The sequence below is a fragment of the Ictalurus punctatus genome, chromosome 5 (assembly GCF_001660625.3).
Source record: "Ictalurus punctatus breed USDA103 chromosome 5, Coco_2.0, whole genome shotgun sequence".
Lineage (NCBI taxonomy): Eukaryota > Metazoa > Chordata > Actinopteri > Siluriformes > Ictaluridae > Ictalurus > Ictalurus punctatus.
The window spans coordinates 19,417,423-19,427,914 of record NC_030420.2 but is presented as its reverse complement, the minus strand read 5'-3'; the positions used below and the strand labels follow the sequence as shown (position 1 = coordinate 19,427,914).

The window sequence follows — 10,492 nt, the reverse complement described above, 5'->3', positions numbered from 1 at the left end:
TGGGTTTCCTCCGGATTCTCTGGTTTCCTCCCACCTTTCAAAAACATTACTGTGGGTGGAACGACTAGGAAAAGAATGCGCATCCTCTAATAGTTTCTACATTCTGGGTTCACAATTGCTCTTGGCCTTTAGATTGATATCTTTGAAATTGCCAATCCTCTAGGAACATGAAAGCTGAAACATAAAATGTGTGTTGTATACTGGGTCATTGCCAACATACCTGCAAAATATAGGCCAACCCTCAACTCAATCCAGCTTGCTCTACTATGCAATACCTCCACAGTCAAAAGGTGTGGTTATGCAAAAGTTCTGCAACCTCTTATCTATGATCTAAAGTCATTGGAGCAAAATGGTGTTTACCTGGAGAAACTAGGTACAACTGTGAGAGGCACAGCCTTATTTGTTACTGCTGATAATCTAGGTTCCCACTCCCTTGCAGGATTCCTGGAGAGCTTCCCTGTTGAAAAGTTCTGCAGATTCTGTTTGTCAAGCAGTAGTGACGCTCAGCAACAAAAGGTATGTTCTGGTTTCTTTCAACTCAGAGACAAAGACTCCCATGATAGGCAGGTACAGGAGGTAAGAGAGAACGAAGGATTGAGTCAGACTTATGGCGTGAAAGGAGCCTGTCCTTTAACTGAGAATCTTGATCACTTTCATTTGCTCACTGGTTACCCTCCTGAGGTCATGCATGATGTCTTAGAAGGCATAGGTCCAACCGAGTTGTCCCTGTGTCTTACAGACCTGATAGGAAAGCGTTATTTCATTCTAGATATATTAAATCATGCCATCAGGTACTTTAATTACACATTTACTGACAAAATGGACAAACTGCAGATGATTGGAAAGGGATTTTCCACTAAAGGGATCATTGGTGGAAATACCCATGAGAATTGATGTCTCATACGGCTCCTTCCATATCATTGGTATCTATGTCACTGAGCGTGATGACACTTGGGAAATTCTTATGCTTCTCAAAGAAATTATTGAGCTAGCTGTGGTACCAAGGAATACTGAAGAGATACTGCATTTCCTGAACTGTAAGATAGCAGAGCATAGACACCTGCTGTAGTTAACATTTCCAGATTTTTGTTTAAAGCCAAAGCATCACTATGTGGAACATTACCCTCAAATTATTAGGTAATTTGGCCTCCTGTGTGAAGTTTGCACAGTATGCTTTGAGGGGAAGCACAAATTCTTTTAAAAAGCAATTCGCAATGCTCAGAATTTAAAAAGTGTTGCCATGACACCAGAAAGGAATTAGTTACAATCTTGATTGTAGCTCATTTCAGACCATCAGTTGAGATGACAAAGGTCACCCCAATTTTGCTTGCCTCTTTCCCTTTGAATGTTCAGAGTGTAATCGCTCAAAACATTACACAGTCAGGATCAGTTCTTGATGCATCGTCTGTCTGTTTAGATAGAATCAAGTATCATCCAGGTATGATTCTCTCTACTGGCTCATGCTCAGGTCACCCTGAATTTGCCCAGATTGAAAAGATTGTTTCACAGAAATTTTGTTTGTCTGCCACAATATGACAGAATGGTACTGTGAGCATTTGAGATCGTACCAACTTCTCTGCAGTGATGTCACCTCAATGTGTGTGGTTAGGATGTCATAGTTGAATGATATCTTCCCCTTATCAGCATACAAGGTGCAAGGAGAATTTACGATAACACTGAGACGATATGTTATTTACTAAAAATGGCTATCCAACATAAATTAACCATGAGAGTTATTGTCTCTGAGGGAGATATAAGAAAAATGATAACAACATGACCTGACACAATGGGTGGTTCAAAGGCACTCTAGAAACAAACTACAGCTTCACTTCACAGTACCAAGATCCCGAATTTAACAACGAACTGTGTAATCTTACAGATCTCTCTGAGCTCCCAGAGAAGCCAAATATCAAAATTATCCCTATGATTGAGCTCGTACCAATCACTGCACAAACCAAATGTTTTAGTGACACAAGCAGCCAGGCAGACACTGAGATCCTGTCTAACTCCACTCTGAATAGAAGTTCTCAGTGGCCAGATGTATTTTACATTCCAAAATTTTCTGTTGATGTTGCGTATCGACTTCGTCAAGCTAACCTGCTGTAACTCAAGGATACAACAAATCTGAACGTTATGACAGAGCTGAAACATGATATTCTTCAGAAACTGGCAGAGACTATGTATGAATTTAAAGTATATCCAGCAAAGGAAGAATTTGATGCTGTTGCAAAAGCCTTAGTACAAACACACCTGTGTCTTGAAGAGTCAGGCTCATCCTCTGGCTAGGAAGGCTGGAAAAATAGTCCAAAGTTCAAGATGGGAAATTATAGGACCAAAATGTGACAGCTAGGTCAACTTCAATGGTGGTAAATGTGGGAGGCACACTACAAATGACAACCATCCCAATAAAGACATCAAGAAGCCAAGGAAAGGGGAAATAAATGTCCTACCTGAAAATCCAGAGGGGATGGATGACCACAACCTGGAAGGTGTTTGTCAGGTTCTTGTCAGTGAAATGATGAAGACAAAGCCAAATGGATCCCTTGTTAAGAAACACATAGACATGATGTTTGCTCTCCACAGAAAAGAAGTTGCCAAGCCTGACATCAGCCAGATGGTACTTTGATGGGCAGATTTTTTTTTACAGAAAGCCATGTACAGTATGTGTGACTCTTTTTTTTTTTTTTTTTTAAGTATTTGAGTAAATAAATAGGTAGAAAATGGGTATTTATTACCATTCAGGAGTGTGTGACCCAAATCATGTAGTGTTGGGGGTCATAGATGGGGTCATTTGACCATGAGCCCACATGATTTGCTCTGTTTTATGTTTCAGGTTTATTGAGTTCAACAGAGTGATGGGGAAAAATCTCAGAGAGAACTTCTTTGATGCACTTGACTGTTTCTCTCCCAGCATGATGGAGCTCTAATGGAAGAAGAAAGGCCATCAGACAAAGATAGGTTGACTTGTCTACATCAGTCTATGCCTTCGCTTCCTTTTCACCATTCCTCTCCATTCCCTTTGCTTTTCCTCTCCTTGCTTCTCATCACTTATTTTTATTATTTGCTTGCTTCTACCGTTTCCTTTTTTATCCATTTTTCTCTTTTCTCTTGTCCTCTCCATTCTGAAATCTCTTCCTCTCATGTTCTGTCTATTTTTCTACTTTTCTCCTGTCCTCTCCACTATTCTCCCCACCCCTTTCTATTGTTTCATCTCTTTTTCTTCACCCTTCCATCCTTTCCCTTTTCTCTCCTCTCTCTTTTCCTTTTTGTGTCATCACCTCTTGTCCTGTTCTTTACTTTCCAAAATCTGGAAATTGCTGTGAAGTCATAAAGAATTGGGGGGGTGTCAGGAATTTGATTAATACATGTGAGTATCCCCACCAAACTGTGTTGTACAATATCTGCACTATCTTCCAGACCACTGAGCCAACAGACATTAGGTGCCTTTGTCTTCGTAGACTGCCGGTCATTTTGGGAGATGATCCTTCTGCCTTCTTCAAGACCTGCTGCGTAAGTAATTAATTTGTTGTTAATGTTGCAGGTACACAATATATTCTTTTTTTATTTTACTTTAAGCCATTCATGAAGACAGTCTGCTACTAATATTCAGAATCATTTAATCATTTAACTTTTATTTTATGGCCCAGCTAATTTTAACTAAAAACATTTTTGAATATCTGTATTACTAGTTAATATCATGACATAAACTGAAAAGATGCCTTCTCCTTGTCACTCTGTTTCTTTCTTTGTTAGGATGTAACTGACAAGGACTCATGCAGTCAAACTCCAGTGGGAATCCTCTGCTTCGAATCAGACTTCAGTTCGCATCAGCCACTGCACTGTACTACATGTCACATGACAACCTGCACCTGAATCACGTTTCTGTTAATGAGCACACTTATATAGCATATATAGCCATTGTTTGCACTGCTTCTCTGTCTTACTTTTATCTTAGACCACCGTGTTCCATGTTACCATATTTATTGATCTTGTTAGTTTGTTTATTTTTTTGCCACAGTATTATGCCAAGTTGTCTTAGTGTCTTTGTTTTGTTGTTTGTTTAATAAAACGTTGTATATCGGCGATTGCTTCCGAATCTACGTTGAAACATGACAAGCATAAAGCAAAGGAAATTCTCAATTGGTTTCAGAGAAAAAAATCAAGGTGTTAGAAAGGCCCAGTCAATCACCTGACTTCAATCCAATTGAACAACATTTAAAGACAATATGTTTATAAGAATGGGCCAAAATCACACCTGAATACTGTGGCCGATTAATTTCTTCACACAGGAAGGGTCTTGAAGCTGTCATTACAAACAAAGGCTTCTTTTATTTTAAAGTGTTAAATAAATTTCAGTTAGCGTGTTCAATACTTTTTTCCCGTGTCATTCCTCTTTATTACACATAACTTCATTTATGGACTTTAATGTTTGATTTTCTTTATGTGTGGATTTCTTGAGTTAATACCAAAGACTGGTGAAAATTTCATGTGAATAACATAATTGGAAATATGTTGAAATATTTGAAAAAATTATATTATTATAAATAACATATATATATATAGTATTTGTTTTTTCTGATAAACTTTAAGAATGCCTTTGACAAAAGAACAACGTATTGAAATCATTCCCCTGGCTAAATTGGGAAGCTGTCACAAGGTTTCAGAGGTTTTTAACAGGAAACATGGCAAGCACCTAACATACGACACTGTTGCTAAGCTTATTAACCAATTCAAAAAGACTGAAAGCGTGTGGACCTGAGAAGTGGACGTCCACGAACATCCACTGACAAATGACATGGTGCTGGCAAACATAGTCCCTTATGTATAGAGGTTTTTGGGAAACCCTGTACATACAAGAATCTACAGCAGGGGTATCCAAAGTCTGGCCCAGGGCCAAATGTGGGCCACAGTTTCTCTATTAAACCCAATTTCTATCCTGGTGAAGCCCTTTAGAAAAGTATGTCACCAGAGCACAAACTAAAGCAGAGAGACTCAATCATGACTCAAAGTTTGAGCAGGTAAACACACACACACCCACACCCACATACACACTAGTGATGACAGAGTAGATGACGAGTGCCTTACTGACTCTGAAAAGTGAATCTAGTATGAAAATCTTCCTCAGTGCTAATTTTTCCTCATGGTTATTATGTTTGGCATGTCCTAATGTGTCTCCTTGTTGTCTCCTACAGGTAAAAATGGAAAATGGCCACTCCAGGGGGTCTGGCTTTGTGCACTCCTCATCTTCCCAGGAAGTCAGGAAGGCCAAGAATGAGATGAATGGCAGGATTTGTGGCAGGAATCCAGTGTGTGTTGGTGTGACTCAGTGCAAAGAGGAACGCCCGGCTTGCCTTGCCGATCAGAACATGCAGAGGACGGCGAGCATGCAGGTTAACACCATATACAACTTCTACCAACCTGTACCAGTTAAAGGGGTCCCTAGCTGCAGAAAGTTTGAGCAGCCCCTTTAGATACCCCAAGTTACCACAAGAGGCTATACTGCTAGGTGGATAGAATAACTAACTGCCCCTGTGATTCTGCTCTGAAACAAGGAATGAAATAACATGTTTAACGTGTGTGTGTGTATGTTGTGTTACAGACTCAGAACCTGAATCTGCACAATGTGAGTTATAGCTGTCTGGTTGTATATCAGTGTTACATTTGTTACACAGTGTGTGTGTGTTCCAGTCTCTCCATAGCTGTGTCACATACTACTGTACTATTGCATACTATTGTACTAAATAGTGACTTAGCTTGCTAGATCAGGGTTTAGCAGCCAGGTCACTTTGACTGAACCACCCCTTGAGGCTACTGAATGCTAGAGTACATAATGTTTTTCAAAACAGACAGGGTATTTATCTGGGTAAATACCCTTAAGCAATCAGTGTTAGTTTCCAATGTGCTGTTTATCTGACTGTTTCCAGTTGATACTACTGTACTAAATATCATGTAAACAGGGAGTTTGGCACCTACTTGTAAGCTATGGCACTATATTATATAGAATGGTTGGACACGGTTTGAGACGCAGCTACAGATATGGCTTTTATGTAACAGTTGAACATTTGAGCCAGTTACAGTAGATAACAGTTTTTTTGATTAGTTTTCACCACAAATGTACTTGCATAGCAGGATATGGTTTAGGACAAAGCCTGTAACTATGTCTTTGTTTGGTGCTTTTTTCTTTAAGCAGATGTCCAGAGTATGCCCGATCTGGTTGAACCTGCACTGCGTCAGCAGACCACTGGCACCATCACACCATCAAGCAGTCAGGTGCCGTGTGTGACTGTAGAGTGTAACTACAGCAACATCTGTAGATACTGTTCTAGTGGCAGACTCCGTGTTGGCTGTAGAAAAGTATTTAGTAGTAGACAGTGTCCCAGCTGAACATACAGTTCCATCAGTAGAAGGTGTCCCAGATGTCGACACTGTTCCAGCTGTAGATAGTGTCCCAGTTCTAGTTACAGTTGCAGATGAGCTTTCAGCTCAAGCTCTAGATGCAGATGTTACATGTCTACCTTCTACATCTATGGTATCTGAAAGTGATTTGCAGCAGGACAAGGACACAACGGTAAGAGCAAAACACACACATACACAATATTCTGCATGCTTAATATTACAATATATCATATAAGTGAGTAATGATAGTGGTCTAGTTGTGTGATTATAATTTTGATGATAGTAATAATAACAATAATAGTAATAATAATAGTAATAATAATCTCCAATGTTCTTAGGATGTATCAATGTGTCCAGCAGCTGAAAAGTGTCTGACCATTTACATGTTGTAGTCCGCTCCGGTAGATGACCAGATCCAGATGGCGCATGAGTGCACACATATACACACATAAAAACACACATACATATGGATCATATACACTCCTGCTCTGCAGCTCAGTATTTTAATACACTTTTCACACACACACACACACACACACACACACACACACACACACACTATTATTATTATTATTAACATTGTTTTTAAGAATTTGTTGTGAAGTGGATATTCATGCATTATACCAAGTGTTTCATATCTGATTCTTAAACATTTTTGACAATGAAATGATGAATTAGCTTTAGCATGAGGAAGCAGAACCAGACACATCAATCCCTCATCCCACATGTTTGTGTTTGTGGGTGGATGAAATGGACGCTCTGCTGAAGGCGAGAGAAGCTGGTTACAAGCCGGTGAGGATCTGTAATGAAAATGATAATCACTTATTTGATACACAACAATAGTTTTTTTAAATTTATCATTACATCACAATTTACACAGTTTACACAGGGATAAAAAAGTTCAGTCATATGAAATTCTTAAGTTGTAGGGTTACATCAACAAAGCAGACACACACACTATGTAGTTTTTGTTACGACATGGCGAAATCGGCGCGGCAGCTCACAATGTGTAGTGCTGCCCAGGGACTTGGCGGAGGAGGACTACATTTCCCAGCCACACCCACGCTCGAGTTCACCGGAGTTCTGATTACGAACACCTGCAGACACCTAAGGTTATATAAGGGCCTCCCTAGCATTAGCCGCTCGCAAAGTAACCGCTCAGCAGCCTTGTCTCTGATTGTTTACCAAGCCGACTTTCCTAGAAGTGTTTCCCCTGGTGCTCGACTTAACGCTCGTCTTTCACTACGCTTTTGCCTACGCCCCTGATACCTAGCTTACCTGCTTTATCCCGACTCGATTCTCCTTTCGTGTTCAGTCTCACGTCATCTCTCCGCTTCCCCGCGCTTGTCTCCGTCTACACCCCGTAACAGTTTTGAAAAACACACATGTTGTGTAGACTAAAATGGCTGTGCATTTCTCTTTAGGAAACCCAGAAGAAGAAGAAAAAACATTGACATTGTATTCAACATTGCAAATAGTATAAAGTGGCCTGGGTCTTGATTATTGTCATTTAAATTAGAATTTAAAGAGAAATTGTACATTTATTAACTCAAGATTATTAAAGTCTTAAGTATTAACTCAGAAGAATATTAAGTATTGATTGTGATTTATATGCATTTAAATTTCTCAATGTCTGTGAGGAATATTTTCCCAAAGACCAAGAACATATTAATGCCACAGAGACAAAACGTCATTCTGTTAAGGAGATTAAGTTGTAAATGGCTTGATATTAACTGCTCTACTCCAGCCAGGCACAATCTCACTGGCATTGCTTGAATCATTTGCTCCCCATGATTGTTGTGACAGTCAGAAAAAGGGGAATATTCTTTAAACTGTGTCTTGACGAATCTGAGAATTTCTAGAACAGGAACCTGAGGCTATCGTGGGCACAGACTCACAAAAACTGGAAGTTGATGACTGGAAAAAGGTCAATGTAACAATTTGTAGCAGCAGCAGGCACGCACAGACAGAGGCTGGGCTGGAGGTTAAGACAGCTTTTATTTTGTTGGGTGCTGGGAAAGAGGGAGGATGGGAGTGCAGCAGGGACGCTGTGAGGGAAGTGTTAGAGAGGAGTGTGGTCATGGTTGCTGCGGTCCAGGCAGTGCCGTGCAGGTGGGTGAGAGTTGTCACTGCAATCATTGTTGTCAGAAAGACAAAGAAAACACAAATGGCTCAGCATAGCCAAAAGCTGCTTAAGCTGCTAAGGTTGTGGTGCTATTTTATCCTTTCCCGTCTTCTCTGAGATGGCTCCATTCCCACGCCCTACAGCCATGCGCTCTTCTGTGGTCCAATGCAGTCCAATGGTGCAGAAACAGCACTGTCCATTCAGCACCGAGGTGGCAGCAGTTTCTTGCACCAGAACAAGAAATCCTGCCATGACAGAAACCTCTGGGTTATTCAGACATTACTATCTTTTCCTTTTCCCATAGATTGAAGAGGGGCTTGGTCCATGACCAGCATGAAGTGTTTGCCTGAGAGGTAGTATCACAATACCTCAATGGCCTACTTTATGTTCAGATATTCTTGTTCCAAGTCGGCATACTGCTATTCTGCAGGGGTCAGCGTTCTACTCACATACAGGACTGGGTGTTCTTCTCCATCGAAGGTGTGGGAGAGTACGGCACCCAGGCTCATCTCTGAAGCATTTGTGTGCACAGTGAAGGGACGATCAAAATCTGGCTACCTTAGCACTTGTGAGCTTGTGCGAGCTTGTGAGCACTTGCTTCAGAGTCTGGAATGCCTGCTCTGCTGCCTAGTCTGTGTGCCCCTTTTTAGTTAGGTCTGAGAGTGGGGAGACTAGAGTGAAGAAGTTGGGGACAAACCTTCTGTAATACCGTGCCAACCCCAAGAAGGCACATACCTGTCACTTGGAAGTGGGTCATGAACAACACTTTCATGGGTTTGATACAAGTGATTCTACCACGTCTGTGAGTGGATCATGATGATGTCCAAGTAGACTGCTGTGACCTGCCGATGTGCATTAGGACGACATCCATGAGCCTGTGCTGAATGCTGTGTTGTGTTTTGTGTGTGGGGCTAGGGCTACCTGCCAGTAGCCTTTGGTGAAGCTGAACGTCGAGATAAATCAGGCTTTCCCCAGGCGCTCCACCAGGTTGTCCACCTAGGGAAGGGGGTAGCTGTCCAACTCATATACCTGGTTTAGTCTCAGGAAGTCATTATAGATCCTGAGGCTTCCATCAGGTTTTGGGACCACCACGATGGGGCTAGACCAGGGGCTGTCAGACTCTTCTATAATGCCTTCCTCTTAAAGAAAGGAACAAAGAAATCATTGTAAACATAGGAACAGAGAAAAGGCTAATGGAATTAAACCCTTTTAACAGCAGACTCGTGAAAATAAGAATGAGAAGAAGGCACATAAACCTTACTATCCTCTAGTGCTATGTCCTCACGAACGACAACAATCAAGAACACAAGGACACATTTTATGACCAATTGCAAGCTGAATTAGAAAGCACACCTAGACATGACATGACAATAAGTCATAATAGCGACTGGAATGCAAATGTTGGAAACAACAACTTGCACCATGACAGGATCATGGGGAAGGAAGGCTGTAGCATCATGAATGATAACAGAGAGAGGATGTTAGTTCTGCACCAACTACAACCTTGTCATTGAAGGAACTCTATTTCCACACTGCAACATCCACAGGCTGATCTTGTTTTCCCCCAGTGGAAGAGACAAGAACCAGATTGACCACATCATAATTAGTGGCACCTGGAGAAGGTCTCTTTTGGTTGTCAGAGTAATGCTGGGAGCCGATGTTGGCAGAGACCACACCTTGTCACACCCATGATGAAGTCGAAGCTACAGAGAACCCCAATCGGAAAACACTGGGGCACCAACGTATCGATGTGACCAAACTGCATGAACCCCAGGCCAGGAATACGCTGAAAAACAAGCTCCAAGTTCTTGCAGATTTGGATAGCCACACATAGCCAGACCAAAATGATGCCCACACTCAGTGGGAACAGATACAAAGAATATACACTGAGGTGAGTAAAACATGCTTAGGAATGAAACAACAGAAAAGAAAGGAGTGGATCATACTAGGAACCTTGAGAATATAGGAGAA

General features: G+C 41.2%; 2 long non-coding RNA genes across 2 annotated transcripts; one reads left to right on the top strand and one right to left on the bottom strand.

The window, feature by feature from the left end:
* Window positions 1-437: 437 nt before the first annotated feature.
* On the top strand, window positions 438-4,083 carry LOC108265260 (uncharacterized). Its single transcript, XR_001812654.3, has 3 exons — window positions 438-516; window positions 2,834-3,510; window positions 3,754-4,083. It is a non-coding gene; the product is annotated as an uncharacterized LOC108265260 (long non-coding RNA).
* A 1,989-nt stretch (window positions 4,084-6,072) lies between these two features.
* Window positions 6,073-7,884, bottom strand: LOC108265220 (uncharacterized). Its single transcript, XR_001812634.3, has 3 exons — window positions 7,675-7,884; window positions 6,773-7,196; window positions 6,073-6,533 (listed from the first exon to the last, which is right to left on the bottom strand). It is a non-coding gene; the product is annotated as an uncharacterized LOC108265220 (long non-coding RNA).
* Window positions 7,885-10,492: the final 2,608 nt, after the last annotated feature.